Source organism: Cupressus sempervirens, chromosome 11 (genome assembly GCF_028749045.1).
Source record: "Cupressus sempervirens isolate cs-2001-9-10 chromosome 11, ASM2874904v1, whole genome shotgun sequence".
Lineage (NCBI taxonomy): Eukaryota > Viridiplantae > Streptophyta > Pinopsida > Cupressales > Cupressaceae > Cupressus > Cupressus sempervirens.
Genome location: NC_143128.1, coordinates 394,950,976 through 394,977,719, shown reverse-complemented (window position 1 = coordinate 394,977,719; position 26,744 = coordinate 394,950,976). Strand labels below are relative to the sequence as shown.

Sequence of the window (26,744 nt, the reverse complement as noted above, 5' to 3'; positions counted from 1 at the left end):
ATCCATGTGCACACACAAGTCGACCAATAGAATATAAGTTGACTTGTCATATAAGACAAAAGTCACAAAGCTTTTTCTTTTAATTGCAAAATAGAAAAATGACTTTATGTGTGCACTTTAAGTGGGTTAGAAGAATGGGGTCTTTTATTTAATTAAAAGAGGACATGTTCTTTTAATCAAATAATGAACTTAGGATAGCATAGTCAAACTATATGTTATAATCAAATAAATTGATTATTAGCAATTTGATCTAGGTAAATGATTAAATTAATTTAGCCAAAATGTTGAAAAGGGGGCTAATAGTGTAAATGACCATTTTTAGGTGATTACATTTTCCCCTCTTTGACTAATGCGTGATCGATCTGGGAACACATTATGTCAAAAAAAATAGAAAGCCAAGTAGGCGGTGATAGAGATAGATATCTTGTTTTGAAAAACGAAATGTAGAAAAAGATAGCAAGTCCTAAATGTACAGCTTGATAGTGGTAGTACTGAACACCAGGAAAAGATGATGTCAGAATTCAAGAAGAACGCTAACACTTAGCAAAGTAGATAGATTGAGAGCAAGTGATAAGGTCAAAAAAATGCTCCTAAGAAATAGATAGCTATAACAATCAGCAATAGAGTATTTCTGCCCTCTTAGGATCAAAATTGAAATTGTACACTCGAAAGTGTCCCACTCTAAACCCTTCTATCCAAATAATTCCATGAGTTTGAAATGCTTGGATGCCGGCTTAGAGCTCCCTATCTATGGTGTGCAAGAGAGTATATTTCAAAAATAAGAAGGCTCTTAGATGAGCCTTATAGATACTCTTCTTGCTAGTAAACCATGCAATGGGAGGTTCCAAAGACAAGATGCAAGAATGCAAATGTCCCAAGGAGTTCCTCAAGAATGCAATGCAACTAAAGATTAAACTAGAATGAATATGAAAAGTGCAGCTATTCTAAGCATGTATGAGAGTGTTTCAATCCAACTATTAGACCATGTGAGATTAAACTACATGTAAAAATGAAAGCCAAGCTAAGCTAGAATGCCATGATGCCATGGATGAGAGAATGTAGACAAGAAATAGAAGTTCTCCACAAAGCTCCAAAAAAACATGTTAGAAAACTTGCAGCATAACAATATTCAAAATGAGGATGGATCCTTTGAGGGGGAAAGCTCTCTCCCTTTTAAAGTCGTACGCACGGTAGAGATCAAGATGAAGATGGTGGATGATCAACGGTGGAATTTGAAAAGAGGAGTGATCCATGTGCACACACAAGTCAACCAATAGAATATAAGTTGACTTGTCATATAAGACAAAAGTCACAAAGCCTTTTCTTTTAATTGCAAAATAGAAAAAGGACTTTATGTGTGCACTTTAAGTGGGTTAGAATAATGGGGTCTTTTATTTAATTAAAAGGGGACATGTTCTTTTAATCAAATAATGAACTTAGGATAGCATAGTCAAACTATAGGTTATAATCAAATAAATTGATTATTAGCAATTTGGTCTAGATATGATTAAATTAATTTAGCCAAAATGCTGAGAAGGGGGCTAATAGTCTAGATGACTATTTTTAGATGATTACAGTATAACTATGGGGATATGAATATGATCAATATTAGATAGGTATGTGGAAATCTAATCTAAGCATCAGAGACATGTAAGTCAAGATAACTACGCAATTAGATTCCCTAAGTTTAATTTAGCAAGATTAACCTATATTAAGGCATAAGCGCCAAGATAACCCTTGAGTATGGTCTTGCAAAACAATCAAGGATGATACATTTGTAAGTCAACATGTTGGATAGGACAAGCATAAATGCTTACAATGCTATAGACAAACAAAGTATACCTACAAGTAGAAATCAAGAAAGTATGTCCCATGCCCCCAGTCTTCTAGTCAATGACATCCTCGAAAGACTATTAGGGAGGGAACACATGGCAAAGAAATCATCATAGACATCACACAAAGTAGATAAAGATCAACATAGCTTAGTTGTTTAAGTGTTAAAGTGCGTGTGTGTAAGTCACTTGACCATTTCTTCAAGACTTGATTCTGATAGTGAGAAATATTGTGACATCGGAGACCATAGGTAAACTATCTATAAAGTGTTGAAAAACACTTGATGTCAAAGTGGGTGAAGTGTTGAGAAACACTATTTTGTTAGTTGTCCAAGAAACCCTAATGCACAAGAATACCTCAATAGGCTAAGAAGTTGTGCCCCCAAGATGAGGACAAGAAACAATTCCAAGCTAGGAAATGTGTAGCAAAATAGGTGATTGAGACTAATAGACAGAGGTGCAAGGGTCTCAAGTAGCACCTGTTTCCAGATTTTCACCACTTGACAGATTTTTTTAGAACTTTTTTCAATTTTTTGTATTTTTTTATTTTTGAATTTTTTTGGTGATACATCAAAGCACCTATTGCTAGGTTTTCACTAAAATGATCATTTTTTTCAAGATATTTTCTGATTTTAAAGATTTTTTTCAAGATTATATATGATTTATTTTGAAATTTTTAGATGGTTTTAGATATCACTAGTTCTCAAGCAAGATCACATCATTTTCTCCCAATGTCTAGCAAGGTATACGATATGATGGAGCAACGAGCGAGTGGATAAGCAAAGATGGATGAAAAAGGAGCATGAAGCAAGTAAAAGTGATCCTCAAGGACTGACTCCTCAAGAGTACCCAAGTTAGGGAAAGAGATGAAATAGTCATATGAAGCATGTTTTGGATAAGCAATGGAAGTAATGAGAAAGATAGCATGTAGGATAAGTGGTGAAGCCAATAAGTGTGATAGCATATAAGATAAGTGATGGAAGCTAATGAGTAAGATAGCATGAAAGCGTGTAGTCCAAAAGAGTAGCCATGCCAAGAGACCTATGAGAACCATGTTTCATTTATTATGATCAAGACCAAGGGGTCAAATAGATAGGATAGCGATGGGATAGAGAAATAAAAATAAAGCTCAAGATAGAGGCTATGAGGGAATGAGAAAGCACAAATAGAGAATCTCATGGATAAGATAGCCAATATGCAAAGATAGCTTAACATTGTGAAGATCAAAGAGAGAAGAGGGGATAGATGGATGGTGGAAGAATTACACATGACACCTGTTTGCCAGGTTTTCATCATGGTACTTATCCCAGGTACCACAAGATGTAGTTTTCACCATAGGACGCATTTATTTCTCTTTACTTTTGCTACCAAGGTGCCACAAGAAGTGGTTTTCACCAAGGCACATTTTCATTTTTTTTATTCTTTCTATTTTTCCTTTTTCTATTTTTTTTTTGAATTTTTAGAAAGAGCTCAAGCTTTTTGAATGTAGATAGTGCTCCTATAGAAAAGATAAGTCATGATAAGCCAAGACCATAGAAAGGTATGCTCAAAGATGTTGATAGGGTGATGAAAGAGAAATGGTAGTAGGAAGAGTATATGGAGGATAATAGTTCATGTATAGAAAGGAGGTGTAAGCTTTAGAGGATTTCATGTGGGTAGCTAAAATATTGGACAAGATCAACATTGACACACACCTTGAAGGGTATTGGAACAATGGAGGAATCATGGATGAAGTAGCTTGAGATTTAGATGTGTGAGGTGGTAGAAGAGATTTGGGAAAAAGTGGAGTGGAAGGCTTTGGAATATTTTTACGAAGATTTTTGGAAGAAGATGGAATGGAAGCCTTTGGAAGCTTGAATTTCAACTTTGAAGTATTTTCAATATTCAAGTCTTTTAAAAGAGACTTGGGAATCCACATAGCTTTAGATTTTCCTCGTTCTTTGGGTTCTTGAGAGTGCATTTCTTCAATGATGGATTTAGGAACCCACATTTTCTTTGATTTATCTCTCTTAATAGTGGACCTTTGTAGTCTCTTTTGTGAATTTTCCTTCTTAGCATTCACATGTCGATTAGATGGGACATAGTGATCTTTATTTTTCAATGGATTCTTATGTTTGTTCTCACTTCCAAAGGAATTGGGATTTGTGGATGAATAAGGCTGATATGACTGGTTCAGATGGATAGATGGGTGAAAAGTAATCAAGGATGAGTGTCTTTGTTGATCTTGAGGTATTATAGCAAAGCTATGGAATGAGCTAGGAGTGAATGTAGGAGATGGAGGAACATAAGGCCCCAATATGGATGGAAGGTTTGAATGCTTTAGCTTAGATGGATAAGGACCAAGGATGGATTTAGAAGATGCAAAGTGATAGTGGGAAGGGATATCAATATCTTTAGAGTGAGAAACATGGTCAAAGCCATCAATAGACTCATGAGAACCTTTGATAGGAACACCATTTTTAATAGAAGCACTTGAAGCTTGAGCAAAATTTTGAAGTGGATGTGGAGAAGTAGAACATGAGGGGATTCTTTGATCTTGACAAGTAGCTTTGGATAGCATATTAAGAGAACTTTTCTCATAATTTTTAGTAAGCTCAAGGGAGATAATGGAAGTGTTATCTTCATCATACTTAGGAGGTGGACAAGATATACGATATGGAGGGGAAAAATCTTGAAAGAGATGAAAGGGTGCTTGATCTTGATCTTTCTTGACATTTATAGCTTTTTCTTTTTGAGAGTCCTCTTGACATGGAGCCACTTCTAAGGACAAGGGAGAATGAAGAGTGAATGGAGTAGTGCTTGGATTAGGCATAGTAGTGCATGAAGGTTGAGGATGTTTAGGATTAGTAGGATGGAAAAGGTTTGTAGCCAAGTGAAGGTTAGCTTGAGTTTCTTTTAGAGGTAGCCCTTGAGGATATGTGTAGTCAATATGGAAAGCATTAGGTTCTTTATTTGATGGAGGCATGTTGTAAAGCTTTGAACTGTTGGAAGAAGTGGAGGTATCAAGGAAACCATTGTACACTTGATTTGTGTCACACTCTAAACCATTCTATCCAAATGATTTCATGAGTTGGAATGCTTGGATGTCAGCTTAGAGCTCCCTATCCACGGAGTGCAAGGAGTTAGTATTTCAGCATGAAGGCTCTCAGCCAAGCCTTAGAAATGTACTTCTTGCTAGTAAACCATGCAATAAGAGGTTCTTTGAGACAAGAGCAAGAGTGAAAATATCTTCAAGGAATCCCTCAAGAATGCAATGCAAGTATGGAAACTAAGCTAAGATGATAATGCAAAATGCAGCTATACTAAGCATGTATGAGATTGTTACAAAACCAAATATTTAAACTATGTGAGATTATTGCAAGAAATAAAAGTTAAACTAAAATGCAACTATGCTAAGAATGCCATATGATCTTATGCTAATGTGATGGAATGAGAGAATGAGACAAGAAATGAGAAGTTCTCCACAAAGCTCCAAAGAAATCTATTAGAAAACCTGCAGCATAACAATATTCAAATGAGGATGGATCCTTTGAGGGGGAAAGCTCTCTCCCTTTTAAAGATGTACGGACGGTGGAGATCAAGATGAAGATGGTGGATGATCAACGGTTGAATTCAAAAATAGGAGTGATCCATGTGTACACACAAGTCAACCAATAGAATATAAGTTGACTTGTCATATAAGACAAAAGTCTCACAAACCTTTTCTTTTAATTGTAAAATAGAAAAAGGACTTTATGTGTGCACTTTAAGTGGGTTAGAAGAATGGGGTCTTTTATTTAATTAAAAGGGGACATGTTCTTTTAATCAAATAATGAACTTAGGATAGCATAGTCAAACTATAGGTTATAATCAAATAAATTGATTATTAGCAATTTGGTCTAGGTAAATGATTAAATTAATTTAGCCAAAATGCTGAGAAGGGGGCTAATAGTCTAGATGACCATTTTTAGGTGATTACATTTGCCCCTCTTTGACTAATGCGTGATCGATCTAGGAACACATTATGTCAAAGAAAATCGAAGCCAAGTAGGCGATGATAGATATAGATATCTAATTCCAAAAAATGAAATGCAGAAATAGATAGCAAGTCCTAAATGCACAGCTTGATAGCGATAGTACTGAACATTAGGAAGATGATGTTAAGATCCAAAAAGAATTTTAACACCTAGCAAAGCGAATAGGTTGAGAGCAAGTGATAAGGTCAAAAAAATGCTCCTAAGAAATAGATAGCTATAACAATAAGCAATAGAGTATTTCTACCCCCTCGAGATCAAAATTGAAATGAGGTAAGGGGATGCAAAAACTTGCTAGACATGAGAAAAATAGAATAAAGCAATGTCCAAGATGACAGATAAATGATTAGAACCCAAGAATGACTATAAGAAATTGATAAAATGCCCCAGTTTGACTAGAGTTGACCTTGAAGGATATAGCATAAAAATTAGGTCAAATCAAGTAGAAAGAGGATTTAGATGTGAAAAGGTGAATAGAAGTAGATATGAAGTATGGAAATGATGAAGACATGAAGAAATGAAGATGCCCCAGTGATGATTTAAAGATTAGACCTCAACTGGTCAGCTAACTGCTCAGAAGAAGGTAGAATTTTAAAAGACAATTTTAACCATCAAGATGAACTCGGATTTTGATTTCAATCCCGAAAATGGATCTAGAAAATCGAAATTAGCTAGGGGTGCAATTTTTGCACAATTCTGAGGAGTAAAAAAAATTAGGTCAAAATGAGGTTGGAGGCTATAAAAGGGGTCCAAGTGTCATTTTCACTATTCATTTGTCTTTTTGTGATTTGAGAGATTTTGTGTGGTCCACATAGCATCATGGCTCAGGTGAACATTCCTCTTCATCGACACCGTTTCAAGCGCAGCCGGTTGCACAACCGGCCAGAGCGATATGGGGCGCTGGTAAGTGACTATCTTTTTGTTGCTTTTTCGAGCTTTTTGTGAGTTTTTCGCACATTTTCAAGATTTTTGGAAAAAAAGTCATGCGATACTTTTTAAAGTATCACACGGCTTTAGAAGTATTATCGCGCGATACTTTTTTCGAAAAAAATGTCGCACTGCTTAGGAAAATGTGTCGCTCAAGGGACACCCAAATGTCGCACGACATGGTGCGAAGTGTCGCACCATGTAAAAATGTCGCACTACTATTGAAAAAAGTGTCGCGCGACACTATTTCAGAAAAAAGTGTCGCACTCTTATTTAAAATAGTGTCGCGCGACACTGTTTCAAAAAAAAGAGTCATACTTTTTTTGAAAAAAATGTCATAAAGATAGTTTTGTTGTTTTTCTGAATGCTTTTTTCTTCGTCATGTGACTATTACTGATGAGTGCTTGTTTTACCTGGACAGGAGGTATTCTCGGCATTACAGATTAGAGCTCCCAGGGTGGTTGGTTTATGCATTGCACAGCATTTGAGCGATGAGGAGCAGACTGCGGTAGTGGCTATGGGCTTGCGCTGGGTTGTACGGATGCCCCATATTCGGGCAAACCACAGTTTGCTGTCTGCGCTGGCAGAGAGGTGGCATAGCAAGCATAACACCTTTCACTTACCGATCGGCGAGGCGTCGATTACTTTGGAGGACGTATATCGCATTCTGCGAGTGCCATGCCATGGCGAGCCGGTAAGTTACTTGGTTAGTAGTTTGTTGATTTAGCCATTTCAATGTTGGATGCCAGGTGTACTGACGTTAAGTTTTCATGATGGTACAGGTGTACTATGATACAACCTCGACAAAGGGGCGAGCGCGAGTGCAGAAGCTTTTCCAGGATGTGACCATTTTGGATCATCACCTGAGTTGGGAGAGATTGATGACTTATTATGGATATGATTATCCTTTGCCCAGCTTATTATGTTCTTTGGTAGCCCAGGCCCTGGTGACAGACCAAGGCCAGAAGGGCTTTCCACTAGGATGGGGTCGGCTGGTATATGATCTGATCTCCCGATCACGTAGGATGGCATGGGGGACTGCGATATTGGCAGAGATGTACCACGAGCTTCATGAGATAGTATATCATGAGGGTGGATCATGGGCATGTGGAGTAGTGTTAGCGCAGATCTGGGCTTGGGAGCACATTGCTGTGATTCGACCACGGGTGCAGCCACGAGAGCGCAGCCAGCCATACATTTTTTGTTATAGCGGTTTCATCCCACAGAGGCATAGTGGAGATGTGACCTATTATCGACGCGTGTTTGATGAGCTGACAACATTCACATGGTGACCATACCGGGAGTGTTAGAGATGGTTAGATTCATGGGAGTTAGATTACATGTGGTATAGCGGACCGCTGGTGGGTCAGAGCACAGACATTGTGGAGCAGTTTGTGATTAGTCGCGTATGGCGACAGTTTGCAGAGTGACAAGTGGTATCAGTGGAGACTACTACCTATGCCCGGATGTGCATAGATGAGGGATTGGGATGGTTGCCGATGTTGGACTATCATACAGCAGTTCGAGATACCGCAACACTAGTGGCGACTCCCTAGGATTATCGCCCAGATGTGGCAGATGCAGGGGCTGATCCGGGGTATCTTTATGAGATGCAGAGGCACCCGTTCCCCCGATTCACACATCCAGATGCAGTACCTATAGGAGTTGGAGGTGGAGGTGGCGACGGAGGAGGAGGAGGCAGAGGATGAGGGGGTGGAGGAGGAGGGAGAGGGGGGAGGCAGATGGAGGGGGAGAGTTCCCGAGCAGGGCAGAGGAGGATGCAAGTGCAGGAGAGGCATGCGATAGAGGGGTCCTCAGAGTCAGAGGAGGAGGGGGTGCCCTTGAGGAGGCGGCGAGCGGTGGGGGTGGAGGCACCTGTAGAGCAACTGACAGGAGGAGAGGAGGAGGTGCCCTTGAGGAGGTGGCGAGCGGTGGGGGTGGAGGCACCTGCAGAGTAGCCAGCAGGAGGAGATGAGCAATGTGTGAGGATCCATGCCTTGGAGACAGAGATGCAGGCACTTCGAGTGACTATCACAGTACGAGATCAATAGTTGATGGACGAGCGAGCACGAGCAGATGAGCTGCGCCGAGAGCGAGATGCTGCGAGACGAGAGGCAGCGCATCATGGTGCCTGAGATGCCTACTATTATGCCGCCTATAGGAGTGTGGTGCCACCAGGACAGGGTCTTCCTAATTATTCAGAGTGAGTAGGCAGATCAGAGGGTGCAATGCAGGCACCAGATAGGAGACAGGCTCCTCCACCAGGGCCAGCAGTAGCCGCGGAGGGTGGCAGTCAGACATGACATTGTGTTTTGATTTGTACCTTATGTATTTTTGAGACATATATCCAGATTTTGGATCTCACATTTGTATATGTACCATGACACATTTGATATATATATGAGATACTGGATTTATTGATATTCTTGTGTACTTGTCTCAAAAATGTATGTTTTCAGCTTTCATGTGATGTTTTAGTTTTTTTGTTTCCAGCTCATGCTTGTGTATATGCTTATGTGTATTGTTTTTGATCTCTCATATGGGTGGTATAGATTTAAATGTTTTCGTGAAAATGTGACACTTGGATAGATCGTATGTGATGATTTTTTTGGATTAACCCCTTGTGATGACAGGTAAAGAAATGTAGTGAAAGATTAAGAAGGTGAAAAGATATGAACAAGAAGAAAGTAAAGAAATATATGAAAGGAGTTAGCTAATATGTCCACAAAAAGATGAAGAAAGAGAGCTCTCCCCATATGCAAGAATGCAAGACTTAAGCTAGAAAATGAACCTAAAATGCAAGCTAATATGCAAAGTGGTTTACCAGCAAGAAGTGCATAACATTTAGACTCTTAATTTCATCATTGAGCATTTATTAGGGACATCATGAGATAATACAACCATCACTAGTATAACTATGAGGATATGAATATGATCGATATTAGATAGGTATGTGGAAATCCAATCTAAGCATCAGAGACATGTAAGTCAAGATAACTACACGATTAGATTCCCTAAGTTTAATTTAGCAAGATTACACCTGTATCAAGGCATAAGCGCCAGGATAAACCTTGAGTGCGGTCTTGCAAAATAGTCAAGGATGATACATTTGTAAGTCAACGTGTTGAATAGGACCAGCATAAATGCTTACAACACTATAGACAAACAAAGTATACCCACAAGCAGAAATCAAGAAGACATGCCCCATGCCCCCAGTCTTCTAGTCAATGATATCCTCGAAAGACTATTAGGGAGGGAACACATGGCAAAGAAATCATCATAGACAGCACAAAAAGTAGATAAATGTCAGCATAGCTCAGTCATTTAAGTGTTAAAGTGCGTGTGTGTAAGTCACTTGGCCATTTCTTCCAAACTTGATTTTGATAGTGAGAAATATCGCGACATCGAAGACCGTAGGTAAACTATCTATAAAGTGTTGAAAAAAACTTGATGTCAAAGTGGGGGAAGTGTAGTATCTGTTCTTATCAGTTTAATATCTGATACGTGGTTCAATGAACCACACGATATTAAATTAATTTCTTCAGGGGGCAAATGTTGAGAAACACTATTTTGTGAGTTGTCAAAGAAACCCTAATGCACAAGAATACCTCAATAGGCTAAGTAGCTATGCCCCCAAGATGAGGAAAAGAAACAATTCGAAGCTAGGAAATGTGTAGCGAAGTGGATGATTGAGATTGATAGACATAGGTGCAAGGGTTTCAAGTAGCGCCTGTTTTCAGGTTTTCACCACTTTGACAGATTTTTTTTTTTTTTTTTTTTTTGGTGATACATCAAAGTGAGGTTTTTACTAAGATGATTATTTTTTCAGGACATTTTCTGATTTTTAAGATTTTTTTAGGTTCATAGATATATACAAGATAGCTGAGCAGCAAGCCTCTAAGTATAGAACTTCTTCAATTGTAGGATGTTGATAGGTTCTGCAAGTTCTTCACCCTCTTAAGTAGACAACTGGTAAGCACCAGACCCAAATGCTGCTGTGATAATGTAAGGACCTAACTAGTTAGGTTCAAATTTCCCTTTCTGTTCTCGATTTTGCTGATTTTTGGGATTCTCTCTAAGCACGAGTTCACCAACTTGGAACTCACAGGGGTGAACCTTTTTGTTATATTGTGTAGACATGTGCTTCTGATAAGCTCTCATGTGATCAAAAGCAGCCTTGCGCCGTTCATCCAAAGTCTCTAATTCCTGTATTCTCATAGCTCTATGGTCTTCATCGGTTATTAACCCATGCAAGGAGATGCGCAAAGAAGGTATTTCGACTTCTAATGGGAGAACAACCTCAGAGCCATAGACTAGAGAAAAGGGTGTAGCCCCTGTAGGAGTATGAATAGAGGTTCTATAGGCCCAAAGTGCCAAATTTATTTGCAAGTGCCAATCTTTCCCAGACTTGTGAACTGTGCGGTGTAGGATTTTCAGCAGTGTTTTATTAGAGGCCTCAGCTTGGCCATTCCCTTGGGGATAGTAAATGGAAGAAAAGTGTTGCTTAATTCGAAACTTTTTGCACAGCTGTTTTAAGTCTTTATTTTTGAACTGTCCTCCATTATCTGTAACAATAGAGGATGGGATACCATATCGACAAATGATGTGATTCAGTATAAACAGGGCAACATGTTTGCTTGTAGCAGCAGATAATGGTACAGCTTCAACCCATTTAGTGAAATACTCTGTTGCTGTGATGATGAATTTATGACCGCTGGATGAGCTTGGATGGATCTTTCCTACCAAGTCAAAGGCACATTGCTGAAATGGCCAATATGTCACAGAAGGGATTAACTCTCACCCAGGAGCATGTATCAAGTTACCATGGAGCTGACATTTTTGACAGGACTTTGCATAGCGCACAGCATCAACTTGCATGGTGGGCCAGTAATAACCCATCCTAAGCAGTTTTTGGGCAAGTGTAAGGCCATTAGAATGCGCCCCACAAATGCCATCGTGGACTTTGGCAAGTTCCTTCTTGGACTCTTCTAGCTCTAAACACCTAAGCAACATTCCATCTAGACCCCTCCTATACAAGTCACCAGAGACCAAAGTGTAGTGTGAGGCATTATGAAGGAGTTGGCATTTTTGGTTGCGCGTGAGGATTTCGAGAATAACTTGATCATGTAGGTAGGAGAAAATGGCCGCATAGCAGGAGGAATCGTGACCCACAACAATGTAGATCACCTAGTTCTCTGAAGAATCATAGGCTGGATGACGCAATTCTTCCACCAGGAACTCAAATCGCGATTCATGTTCTTATAATTGGAGGATAGATGCTAAGGTGGCCATAGCATCAGTAGCCTTGTTTTCTGCTCTAGGAATTTGTTGGAATGTTACAAAGGTAAAATAGTTCCTTAGAGCATCTATCAACTTTTTATAAGGGATCAATTTATCATCCTTTGTTTGATATTCATTATTCACTTGGTTCACAACGAGTTGAGAATCCCCATAGATGTGTAGCTCAGTTATTCGCCATTCAAGGGCCATTTTGATCCCATTTGTTAATGCTTCATACTCTGCAATATTGTTTGTACATGGGAACAATAATTTGTAGGATTTTGGGATCGTATAACCATGAGGGGAAACAAACAACACCCCTGCTCCTGCTCCATTCTGTGTATGGGATCCATCAAAAAACATTTTCCATGTTCAGTCAGTAATGTTCATGATTGAGGCATCTGGAAACTCAATTTGTAGAGGTGCTACATCTTCAAGTGGGAAGTCAGTCAACTGGTCAGCTATGGCCTGTCCTTTGATTGCCTTACGTTCAACATACTGAATGTCAAATTTGGAAAGAATCATCATCCATTTAGCAAGGTGACCAGTAAGTGCAGCTTTACTTAATAAATATTTCAAAGGGTCTATGTTGGCAATCAAGTAAACTATATGGGCCAACATATAATGCCGAAGTTTTTGGGAGGCAAAAACTACAGCAAGGCATGCCTTCTCTATACTTGTATAATTTAGTTCATAAGCCACCAAAGTTTGACTAATATAGTATATGGCTCTTTCTTTACCCATCTCATCACTTTGGGCTAAGAGTGCTCCTAGAGAAGAATCCATAGCTCAAATGTACAGAATCAAAGGTTTTCCCAGAATGGGTGGCATCAAAACTGGCGGTTTTGCCAAGTAGCCTTTGATTTGGTCTAAGCTTTGTTGACAGTCACTGTTCCAAATATGGGTAGATCCTTTATGCAGATTTTTATTGAAAGGTTGAGCCTTATCAGCTAATTAAGAGATAAATCTTCTTATGGATTGTAGCCGTCCTTGTAGACCTCTAAGCTAACTGATAGTCTTTGGTGGAGGCATATCCATGATAGCTTGGACCTTTTCAGGGTCAACCTCAATGCCTTTTGATGAGATGATATAACCTAGTAATTTTCTAGAAGTGACACCAAAGGCACATTTTTTTGGATTCAACCTAAGTTGGAATTGTTCCATACGGTCCAATATCAAACTAAGGTCTTTGAGATGTGTGTCTCATTTCTTTGATTTCGCCAGTGTGTCATAAACATAGTCTTCCATGTTTTTATGCATCATATCATGAAAGATGGTTGTCATTGCTCTTTGATATGTAGCGCCAGCATTTTTGAGCCCAAAAAGCATGACATTCCAGCAAAAGGTACCCCATGCACATGTAAAGGCTATCTTTTCTTGGTCTGCTAGAGCTATCTTTATTTGGTTGTACCCAAAAAATCCATCCATGAGCGAGTACATCTCATAACCCGCAGTCATGTCCACTATCATATCGATGTTTGGTAGTGGAAAGTCATCCTTGGGGCATGCTTTATTGAGATCTCTAAAATCAGTATAGACTCATATGGATTTGTCATGCTTGGAGATAGGTACAATGTTGGAAATCCACTCAGCATAATCAATGGCCCTAATGAAGTTTGCATTCAATAGTTTTTCTAACTTTGTCTTGACCAGTAGAGCCACATGTGGATGCATTTTTCTTAACTTCTGTTTGATAGGCTTGACATCTGGTGAGATTGATAAGTGATGCATGATGAGATTTGTATCAAGCCCTGGCATGTTAGAGTATGTCCATGAGAAGTTGACCTTCTTGTCTTGAAAGAACTAAGCAAACTGTGTCTTTTCTTTGTCTGACAAAGATTGAGCTACATGGATAATCTGAGGACATTCTTCTGTTCCCAAGTTGATAGGCTGTGTAGGTTCGACTAGAACCGAAGATCTATCCTGGAAATAGCTTGGCAGACTACCAAGTACCTCATCCACAGGTGCCTCAGAGAGGTTTTCACCATTAGATACGTCTTTATTTTTACATTTTTGAGGGTCAGACACCGCTACAATGTGGTTTTTGCCGTCTGATCGCTTATTTTTTCTTTTAATTTTTTGACTGAGGTACTTGATATCTGATTTTGTCATGTTAACCGTGGGTTCGCTGGTGGAAGAAATGACAGGTTCAATTGCGTTTAGATAACAAGCGATCTCATAGTCATTTTGGAAAGACCGTATTTCAGGTTTTTGATTTTGGATAGACCAATCTATGAGCTCTGGGTAAATTAGCGAGAGTGAGGGAGAAGTTTCAATGTGATTGATATGGAAGGAGTCATCTCTGGTGACCTATGAAGTTGAGCCTATAGAAAATGTTGCAAAAGGGTCCAGCTCAGGAATAGCCCTAGAGGAACTAGCATGATCCATTGAGACATGTTGTGAGTCAAACTCATCTGACCTCATACTAGACTGTTCGACTACATCGGGTTGGGTTGCATAGGCATGAATGACATCCACCCCTAGCTTGCAAGATGCATCAGAGAGGCTTTCCCATTCATACTCATGAGAATCTGTACTTTGACCCCTATTTATGAGATGAGCAATATTCTGCCTAATTCATCCTCTATTTATGTCCTCAGAAGTAGACCCCTCTTGTTCCTGTTGTTGGGAGGTAGAAGCTTCTTCATTATTAGCAGTAACTATGTCTTCTCCCCAAAGGAGGGAAGTGAGAGGAACAAAGTCTTCGTCTTGTGTAGTAGTAGCAATTACGGGAGAGTCATCATCCTCCGATTCACTAGACATAAGTAATCTTTGACTACAGTTTGGTGTATTATTGTCTAGCCCAAAGCCTAGACCAGCGGTGTCTCGAGCATCATGACCTTGAGTGTGACTTAAAGGTTCAACTAGAGTGTTCTTACAACCAGTTAAGGACCCGTGGCCCTGGTAGCCCATTTTTGTCAGAAATTTATAGCCTTTTCCATATTTTTTGGGAGAAATAGGGGTAGTCATTGTAACCTCCTCGTCTTCTTCTTCTCTGTAGATCTAGTCCCTAATGGCTTGTTCTTCTTTCTCTGCTTCCAGTGGTATGGAAGATTGCACAAAAGTGCCAAAAAGTGTCATAGCAGAAGCATAAGACTTCTTTGCAATAGTTGGTTTTCCATAAGACCGAGGGGAAATTGGTAAGGCAGCAATAGAATCCAAAGTATACTCGCCCATACCAAGGCTCATCATTTTCAGTTTTTGTTCACATTCTGTGAAGGATGGTGCTAGTTCATGAGAAGAGCGATTGTGCAGGACTAGCGTATTGGTAGCAGATAATGTGTTGATAGACATGGAGTTGTCACCAGGGACAACTACTTCAGTACCATTAAAAGGAAACTTAATGCATTGATGGTATGTAGAGGGTACTGCTTGCATATCGTGAATCCATGGTCGTCCCAACAACAAGTTGTATGCAAGTGGTATGTCTAAGACTTGGAAGATGACATTCTTCTCAATTGGACCAACTCTGATTGGTAGTACAATTAGACCTTTAGAAGGCCTTTCAACCTCATCATAGGCCTTTATAGTGATCTTGCGCTTAGGATCGATGGAAAATTCAGACATGCCCAATTGTTGGATTACATTGAACAAAATGATATTTAACCCTGCACCATTGTCTATCAGGACTCGACGGACGCAGGTACGAAAGACTTGAACTTCACTATGAAGAGCAAGGTTATGGGGATGACTGAGAGCTCGGTCATCTTCTTCAAAATAGTGAGGTGAGGAGATGTGGTTAACCATAGCTTTGAATTGTTCCGCATCAATATTTGTGGGAACATTGGCAGTACGTAAAGCTTTCTCAAGGATATCCCTGTGCAAAGGAGATAATTCTAGCAATTCGAAAATGGAGATTTGTGCTTGCGTGTGTTGCAGTTGGCTAACAAGATCATAGTTGGAGATTTTGGAAGTAATTGGTTGTTTAGACGATGAAGCATTTTTAGGATCATTAGCAACTTTTAGGACAACCTTAGATTGCCCCCTAGTGACAGCGTTGAGTGGTTCACCTTGAGAAGATGAAGACTGAGCCACCCGGAGTACCACCTTGGGTCTAGTATCAATATGATTTTGAGGAGTGGATTGTGTCCTTAAGGCCACTTTTGGTTGTTCATCTTCAACATCATAATTTGGCCAGTTGTCATTGTTGGAGCTTGTCATACATACGTATTCAATGGGCTCAAGCATGCTTATAACATTATCAGTGTCAACATAAGCATAACTGATATTGGCGTCATGATTCTTTTTGGCAGTTACCCTTGAGGTCTCACCCTTTTCATATTCAGGTAATGGTTCTTGGAAAGCCTTATGATCAGTATTCTTAACAAGGCCATCTGTAACAACTTTTCCAGCTTCGATGAGGTCTTGAATTACATCTTTGAGTTTGAAGCAATTCTCTGTGTTATGTCCCTTACTTCGGTGATAGCTGCAAGTATGATCTTCTCTCCACCATGGAGGTCTAACGGGTGGATCATAAGGACGTGAGTTATCTGGCAAGGTGACCAATTTGTTTGCAATTAAGGTTTTTAAAACCACTTCATAAGGTTCGACCATAGGTGTGTAAACACGTCACTTCTTTGCAAATTTAGAGCCTTTGTCAAAGGTTTGTGGTTTCGAACCTTCTTGTTGCTTTGCTGCATAGATGGCATTGGAAAGGTTAAATGCAGGTTCCTTAGTCTTAGGGGTGTCCACTACTCCCTCATTGACAACATACTTGTTATTGTTCCAAGGTTTGCCTTTGTCTTTACTGTTCCCATTGTTAATTCTATCCTTGTTTATGGTAATATCACCTTTTTTGATAGCAACATCCTCAATGCGATATGCACTTTCTACCATGGCGTTGAAGGATATAAATAACTATTTTCTTAGATCAAAGTATAATTCGGGTGCAAGCGTGTTGACAAAGATGTCAATTTTTTCAGCCTCGGGCACTTGCCGAGGATACTGAGAGTATAAAGATCTCCATCGTTGAAGGTATATTGCAAAAGACTCTCCTAGTCTTTGTTTGATGTTGCATAAGTCTAGCACTGTCACAGGATGTTGAATGTTGTACGAATATTGCTGGATGAAACATTGCACAAGTTCGTCAAATGTTTTAAGAGGAGGATTCAATTTTGTGAACCACTCCATTGCTTGTCCTCTTAGACTTCTAGGGAAAAAATGCATAAGAAAGGTGCCTTCATGCATAAAGTCCATGCTAATAGCATAGAAATGTCTCACATGGTCGTGAGAGTCACCATTTCCATCATATTTGTCATACTTAGGAACCTCTATATCCTTAGGAAATGGTAGCATGTATAGACCCCTATCAAATGGAAGAGCGCAAATTGATTCAACAAATGATGTCTTAGGTGGCTCTTTTGAAGTTTGCAGTTGTGTAAATTGTTTTCTTAGTTCTTGTATTTCTTCCCTTAAGATTTCAGCTTCAATGGGCTCTCGTTTTGGGATAATATGTTCAACATTAAAACCTTGAGGGAGTTTCCATCCCCTAGCTGCCATGTATCGGAAGTATTGGTCTCCATTTTCCTCTAAAGCTCTGAGCATTAGTTTTTGGGTGAAGCCATCTTGTTGAAATTTGATCACATCTTCACTAGTTACTTCTTCATCACTATCATGATGAGATGGTTTAGGTGAAGGACATGCGCTGGCGGCAGCTCTAGGAGTCCTTGGAGGCATGTGATTACCATCATTATTTTCAAAGGGATTTCGAGGACAAGTTCCTTTATATCCTTCGTAGCATGCCTGATTGTCAGTTTCAACTTGTTGATTTTCTCTCTTCGTAGCATATATAGCCTCCAAAGTCTTTTGGGTTTCACGCGCTTGTTCTTCTAAGCGATGTTTAATTTCATCAGGATGCACCATAGTGACTATACCACTTGTACCCTCGGGTGTCTCAAAGGGTGTACCAAATGGATTTTTGAAACTATAAAGTGGGTTGTGCTGAATGTTAGCTATTTGTGTTTGATCGAATTCGAGGTTCTTATCACAAAGTTGTTTGCGAGGACGTTTGGGTGGTGTTTCCAATTGTTTGAAAATGAAAGGCGTGTGGCTATTTTTACCACCTTGATATCTAGTTGTGACTGGCATGTAAAGAGTTGTCTTTATTTAGTAGGACAAGAAGAGTGAGCTAAATTTGAAGCTTTTACAATCAGGACTAGTCACTTGTCAAAACGTGATTAGATGGCTTGTCAAACAGTGCTCAAGATCTTACAGCACAGGTGACTCGAGCCGAGCGGACGAGCGAGAAGCTCAATAGTGGATAGCTAGAAAGATAATAGCTGAATTTTTACAAGTGATTTATCAAGACGTTTCAAGACTTACATTCGACAGACTAAACCCATCTTTTCAACTTAGGATGAATTCTTCACACACTGATACATGACCAGGATCAAGGGTGACTAGCATGACTCTCCTTAGACCAAACAAATCTGACGGCAAACTCTGTTTTTGACCCAAAATGACTCTGGGCGATACTTTTTCAAAAGGAGGGTGACATAAGTTCAAAAAATAATGTCGTGTAACAGAATTTCAAGAACAGTGCGATACTTTTTGTTCAGGCGAAAGATATTTATACCAAGTGCGACAGAATATTAGACACAGTGCGACATAATTTACTACTGACGTGTGACATAATTTTTGAAAAAAATGTCGCACGATATTTCTCGTCAAAGCATGAGACAGAGTGCCAGTTTTGTGTAAAAAAAGTCAATTTTTTGGTTTGGAGTTCATTTCAATTTGTCAATCAGATAGTCATTTCAATCAGACAGTGTTTTGTCTCAGCTTGTATTAGTAAACAACAAGGTTTGCAAACAGTAAGTGTTGTAACATGTCTTCAAAACAATTGATCAAGGGTAAACACAACCTTGTCAATACGCACTTGGGATATTAGAACAACCTTTCTAACAACTCTTTATCGGAATGTTTATGTTGCAAGAATGTTAACACTGGTCAAAAAATTGAAAACAATAGCCAAGCAATCTACCTTAGAGTCACGGTTCATTACTCAACAACTTAGCCCACGCTTGATGCTCCTTCGCCTCACACCAAGTGGTTGCCCACAAGAGATATTGGCTTTGTCATGGAAGTGCCATAAGCACAACCAAGGGAACACATATGGTGAGTGTAAATCTTGGGGTGATCCGGGTAGTCCACTAGGATCGATCCTTGCACCAAGAAGTTGAGCGGCTAAAAAGGGTAGTTACTAACTTAGAGTTTTTAGATCGGGCTTCCATTCATAGTGTTCCTCTTGCTCCCAATTATGGGACACCTCACCTTGCGATGAGTAATCGATCTCGCGACCACAAGAGTACCTTAAGCATTCTTGCCTAGTGATCTCCCTATGGTTGAAATCCCATAAGCGATCACACTAGGCGAAGACAAACACTACATCTACCAAAGTTTTGTGTCCTTGGTAGCCTTGAGTTTATAGTGAGTTGGAAGAGCTAGGTAATCGGCTTGTCCCCACTTGGGTTGTCCCTCTCAGGTTGTCCAAGAGCAGGCCCTCTAAAGGATCTTAACTATACAAAGTGGATCAACTTTCAGAAGTCAAGATTTCTGATTCACCACAAGGGTGAAGAGCATACTCTCCTATTCCAATTGTTTTCTCCCAAACACGCCAAGAAGATTTAGTTACCCCTTGCTTTTGAAACCAAATGACAAGTCAAGATTTCTGATTCACCACAAGGGTGAAGAGCATACTCTCCTATTACCAAAAGACTCCAATCACAAGTTTTATGTGCCTATAAAAGATAAACAATTTATTCAATGTCGCACATGGAAACAAAAAAAAAAAAAGTTTGGGTTTTTATGCTTTGGGCAGCCCTGCAAACAATGTTAGTAGCCCTTGCGCATTTGAAGCTTTGACATGCGTTCTTTTTGTATGCAAGGTTTCGATATTTTCTTCACAAAAAAAAAAAGTAACCTGCAATCACAACTCGTTAGCCCATAAGTTAGCACAAAATAATCATAAAAACCATGAATTAAACCTCTGTAAAATAGTTTAGAAATCTGTTTAAAGACGAAAGCAAGCCAGCTACGAAGAAATTTGATCAAATTTCTCAAGGAACGAGCAAAAAAATGTCAGGCGATACTTTTTGTTGAACAAAAGTCGTGCGTACTTCGCAGTATAAGAGGGCAACAATTTTTGTCTAGGCGATAGTGTTTACACGTCCGTGCGACATAATTCTGCACAGAGGGCGACAATATGCAGGCTGCAAGCGCGACACTATTTCCAAAAAAAATGTCGCACGACAGTACTGTGAAATGTGTCGCAATACTGGAAAAATGTCGCCCAATACTGCGACTGTAAAAAAAAAAAGAAAATACAGAGCAATACGGAAAACGTGAGAAAAAAATAAGAAAAAGTAGGGCGAAATGTATAGTCCTGCCCCATGGTGGGCGCCAAAAATGTACACTTGATTTGTGTCACACTCTAAACCATTCTATCCAAACGATTCCATGAGTTGGAATGCTTGGATGTCGGCTTAGAGCTCCCTATCCACGGAGTGCAAGGAGTTAGTATTTCAGCATGAAGGCTCTCAGCCAAGCCTTAGAAATGTACTTCTTGCTAGTAAACCATGCAACGAGAGGTTCTTTGAGACAAGAGCAAGAGTGTAAATATCTTCAAGGAATCCCTCAAGAATGCAATGTAAGTATGGAAACTAAGCTAAGATGATAATGCAAAATGCAGCTATACTAAGCATGTATGAGATTGTTACAAAAACAAATATTTAAACTATGTGAGATTATTACAAGAAATAAAAGTTAAACTAAAATGCAACTATGCTAAGAATGCCATATGATCTTATGCTAATGTGATGGAATGAGAGAATGAGACAAGAAATGAGAAGTTCTCCACAAAGCTCCAAAGAAACTTGTTAGAAAACTTGCAGCATAACAATATTCAAATGAGGATGGATCCTTTGAGGGGGAAAGCTCTCTCCCTTTTAAAGATGTACGGACGGTGGAGATCAAGATGAAGATGGTGGATGATCAACGGTTGAATTCGAAAATAGGAGTGATCCATGTGCACACACAAGTCAACCAATATAATATAAGTTGACTTGTCATATAAGACAAAAGTCTCACAAACCTTTTCTTTTAATTGTAAAATAGAAAAAGGACTTTATGTGTGCACTTTAAGTGGGTTAGAAGAATGGGGTCTTTTATTTAATTAAAAGGGGACACGTTCTTTTAATCAAATAATGAACTTAGGATAGCATAGTCAAACTATAGGTTATAATCAAATAAATTGATTATTAGCAATTTGGTCTAGGTAAATGATTAAATTAATTTAGCCAAAATGCTGAGAAGACGACTAATAGTCTAGATGACCATTTTTAGGTGATTACAACCATCACTAGACATAGGTTCATTAATATGACCTTTCTCAAGAAAAGTATCCTCATAACATGAATCATTAGAGGTATCAATAATTCCATTATCAATAAGATCTTGGTTTTTATGTTTTAGCTTAATGCAATCTGAAGTACTATGCTCATTATGTTGATGATAAGCACAATAAATATCCAAGAATGGGTTTCCATATGAGCTAGACTTAGGTAACATGATGATCTTATTACCAAGAAGTTTTTGCAAAGTGTCATCATAAGAATCTTCCAAGGGAGAAAAAGTTCTATTAGAAGTATGTCTAGAGTCCTTTTGTTGTTTCTCAAGTGAATAGAATGCATCCATGTCTTCATTATATTGGTCAAAGATAGGTTTTTCATGAAAACTTGGCATATGATCAAAGGAGGTATCACTTTCTTGTTCTCTAAAGAGGTCTTTAGATCTAGAAGATGAAGACATTTGATGTCTTGAAGTAGAGCATGTAGACCTAGAAGAAGAGGATGACCTCAAAGAAGGTGACTTACATGCATGTAAACACCTTAAGGAAGATTCATGTAATGATGCAATCTTCTCCTCTAACCTTTTCTCAAGTTTAGACTTCATTTTTGTCATGCACTTAGATAGATGAAGGTAAGAAAGATCATTTGTCTCTTCTAGTTCTTTGTATTGTGCATATAGATCTTGAAACTCTTTAGTGACATGGAGGATATCATGATCATCTAGATTTGGTTGAAGTTTGGTAGCACAAGGTTTAGATCCCATAGTTTTAGATGCAAAGCCAAGCATAAAAGAGCCTACAAGATAACTTGATGTTGAAACTATAAGAGGTAGAGTGTTCACTTGCCAAGATAGTAGAGAGATATTAAAGAAAATTTTCAAACAATATGTCCAAGAAACTTACGACATGAATGACTCAAGTCAATAGCTAGGAAAGATGCCCAAATAGCCAAATAGATAGAGCAAGCAGGGTGAAAAGTGAACAACTCTCCAACCCAAGAGTGTAGTCAAGAAATCAAGGCAACCATTTTAGCAAAAAGATAACTAGCAAGTGGACATAGACTATGAAGATAGAAAGACCAAGAGCTCTAAGACAAAAGAGCCACTTTAAGCATGTTCAAAAACTAGAGACATAGCAAATCAAAGTCAAATGATGAGACTCCACTTAGCAAGCAACAAAAGAAAAATGTTAAGACTTGATGCTTTGACTTGGTTGACAAAGTTTGACAATAGTTGATAGCATAGCAAGTTTGATGTTCAAAAATAATTTATTTCCAAGCAAGATAGTGACACTTGAAGTAGTCTTCAAACAATCAAGCAAGGGACAAAGCAACCTTGCATGATACAAGAATATGTGAGGTCTTAAAAGAAATTCCTAGAACTATCGTCATGTGTATGTTCAAAAGATTTTTACAGGTCTAGCAAACTCAAGAACACATCAAGCAATATCTACCTAGAATTCATGGTTCATTACTCAACAACTTGGCCCACACTTGATGCTCCTTTACCTCACACCAAGTGGTTTTCCACAAGAGATATTGGTTTTGTCATAGAAGTGCCATAAACACAACTAAGGGAATAGATATGGTGAATGTAAAATCTTGGGGTGATCCGGGTAGTCCACTAGGATCGATCCTTGCACCAAGAAGTTGAGTGGATAAACATGGTAGTTACTAACTTAGGGTGTTTAGATAGGGCTTCTATTCATAGTGTTCCTCTTGCTCCCAATTACGAGACACCTCACCTTGCGATGAGTAACCGATCTCGCGACCACAAGAGTACCTTAAGCATTCTTGCCTAGTGATCTCCCTATGGTTGAAATCTCATAAGCGATCACACTAGGCGAAGACAAACACTATGTCTACCAAATTTTTGTGTCTTTGATAGCCTTGAATTTATAGTGGGTTGGAAGAGCCAGGTAATCGGCTTGTCCCCACTTGGGTCGTTCCTCTCAAGTTGTCCGAGAGCAGGCCCTCTAAAGGATTCTAACTACACAAAGTGGATCAACTTTCGAAAGTCAAGATTTCTGTTTCACCACAAGGGTGAAGAGCATACTCTCCTATTCAAATTGTTTTCTCCCAAACACGCCAAAAAAATTCAGGTACCCCTTGCTTTTGAAACCAAATGGCAAGTCAAGATTTCTGACCACAAGGGTGAAGAGCATACTCTCCTATTACCAAAAGACTCCAATCACAAGTTTTATATGCCTATGAAAAATGAACAATTAGTTAATGCCACATATGAAAACAAAAAAGCAAGAAATTTTGAGTTTTTATGCTTTGGGAAGCCCTGCAAATAATGTTAGTAGCCATTGCGCATTTGAAGCTTTGACATGCGTTCTTTTTATGCAATGTTTCAATTTTTTTCATAAGGATGGCAACTTGTAATCATAACTTGTTAGCACCAAAATTTAGTTTGAAATAACATAAAAATCTGCAATAAAAAGTGGTTAGTTGCCTCAAAAATCCAATTTATCTTCCAACCAAGTGCATGCAAAGAAAGTGCAAGTTAATCACAAATGCTCTCATTTTTACTCTTTGATTTTGACTTAGTCAACAAGATTGGACTTGTTTGCTATGATTTTGGATCCAAAAATAGAAATGAAAAGAAAAAAACCCTACTAAAAATTAGAGAGCTTTCCAAAAATGTAAGAAATTCAAAAAAATCTCTTCATTTGCTCCCTACAGATTGATTTTGTCAAAACAGGCCAGATTTATCAATTCGAGTTTTTGATCCCTAATACGACCTCAAAAGTCAAAAAACAAAGAGAGTACCCCTCTTAGAATTCAAAAATATTTCTAAAAGTATAAGTTTTTCCAAAAAATGCGCTGATTTGTGATTAGAAACAACTTTTTATGAAAAAAAAAAAATCACAACTCTCGAAAATCATGTCAAAATGCTCTAAAAATTGGATTGAGACATTTTGAACACATAATTAACTTGCAAAAAAAATTTCAGAACCAAAATCCAAGTGGTTTAAAAGATATGATCAAATCTTTAAACCAACTAGATTTTTGGCCTTCAAACCAATCTACTTATGGGTTGGCCTTAAAACCAAAGTAATAATTCTACAAAAGCACTTGATTAGATCCAATATGCTGATATAAAAAAAATAGAGATAAGAAATGAAAGCAAATGGAGCTACAAACTTGATTCATGCCCCACGGTGGGCGCCAAAAATGTACACTAGAAAGGTGTCACGCTCTAAACCATTCTATCCAAACAATTTCATGAGTTGGAAATGTTTGAATGCCAGTTTAGAGCTCCATATCCATAGAGTGTAAGAGAGTGTATTTAAAGTTCAAGGGCTCTCAGATGAGCCTTAGAGATACTCTTCTTGCTAGTAAACCATGCAATGGGAGGTTCCAAAGACAAGATGCAAGAATGCAAATGTCCCAAGGAGTTCTTCAAGAATGCAATGCAAATGAAAATTAAGCTAGAATGAGATGCAAAGTGGAGCTATGCTAAAACATGTATGAGAATGTTACAATACCATTATTAAGCTATGAAAGATTAAGCTACATGTAAAAATGAAAGCTAAGCTAAGCTAGAATGCCATGATGCCATGGATGAGAGAATATAGACAAGAAATAGAAGTTCTCCACAAAGCTCCAAAGAAACCTATTAGAAAACTTGCAACATAACAATATTCAAAATGAGGATTGATTGAGGGAGAAAGCTCTCTCCCTTTTAAAGATGTATGGATGGTAGAGATCAAGATGAAGATGGTGGATGATCAATGGTGGAATTGAAAAAGAGGAGTGATCCATGTGCACACACAAGTCAACCAATAGAATATAAGTTGACTTGTCATATAAGACAAAAGTCACAAAGCCTTTTCTTTTAATTGCAAAATAGAAAAAGGACTTTATGTGTGCACTTTAAGTGGGTTAGAAGAATGAGGTCTTTTATTTAATTAAAATGGGACATGTTCATTTAATCAAATAATGAACTTAGGATAGCATAGTCAAACTATAGGTTATAATCAAATAAATTGATTATTAGCAATTTGGTCTAAGTAAATGATTAAATTAATTTAGCCAAAATGTTGAAAAGGGGGCTAATAGTGTAAATGACCATTTTTAGGTGATTACATATCTAAGGGGCATCGACATGGCAGTTTGTGATGAATTAAAAATTTCTCCTAAAAGGTAATTGTTCTCTAAATTTACCCATTCATCCATCTAAAAGGTTTGTCCGTACGTATCTAAAAATATAATTTGATAGAAAGATTACATCTAACCATTCAAATTTTTAACTAAATTCGAACCCAAATCCAATTCAGATCTAATTTCTTTCTTAAATTGAAGCTAGGGTTTTCTAATGAGTTTTTTTATTAATTTTTATTGCAACCAAATAAATACATATCTAGATTCCAATTTCAAATTAAAGATTCAACCATAGAGAAGTTTCAAACACATATAACAGACATGATGAAGACAGGAAGAGAAAGAGTGCAAATAGAATATGTGATTATCACGAGTGCACCTGGACACTGATGCTAATTTGCCATGCCTCAGAAGTCCATAGATAGTCCCTTCCTTCTTCTCATACACAATTCATCCAAGATCCAAGCCAACCAAAATTCTCACGTGACTAGAAGTGCTTGAAGAAGCATAGAAGCATGTAGAAACATATGAGCATGTAGAAGCATATGAGCTTCTCAAATGCATGTAAGCTTTGAAGCTTCTATTTAAGCTTGTCCAAACACACTAGGAGAGCCTCTATTTAAAGGCTTCTAAGATGCATTTAGATTGTCTTTAGAAATAACTAGAAGATAAACATAACAACTAAGCATGAGTTTTCTCTAACCTTCTAGATGAGTCATAAGTTTGTAGACACCATATGCTCAAATAAAATGCTAACTCCTAAGTGTAGACAACTTAGTGCATTCTTAGAGTGCAAACCCTTGTGTTGTCTACATGACAACTTTTAAGAATTTGCCAACTCCTATGTGAGCAAACATTAAAATAATAGACATTAATTAATATAATATTCACTTTATTCTTTTGAATTAAACTTATTTATTTATTAAATCTCTTGCACTAACTTTAATAATTCTACTTATACTTATCTTAATATATTTATATTTTAATCACATGAAATCTAGAATCTTTTAATATTTTTTAATATATTTTCCACTTTTAAATTTTATTTTGACTAAGTATTAATTTATTAATTAACTAGGTATTAATAAGATTAAGTTGCTCTTGTTTAGAATGTATTAGGAGATCTATTTTAGTAGTTGTTAAAAGGATGAATGTTGGATCAATATGGTTTTCAGTTTATCATTAAACCAAAATCATATTGCTCTAAGTGTGCTGTAATATGCTCAGTGGGGTCATAT

The 26,744-nt window shown here is 38.1% G+C and overlaps 1 pseudogene; it reads left to right on the top strand.

Moving 5' to 3' along the window:
- The first annotated feature begins 10,214 nt into the window (after positions 1-10,214).
- Positions 10,215-10,341, top strand: LOC149529684 (U2 spliceosomal RNA; annotated as a pseudogene).
- The last annotated feature ends 16,403 nt before the right edge of the window (positions 10,342-26,744 follow it).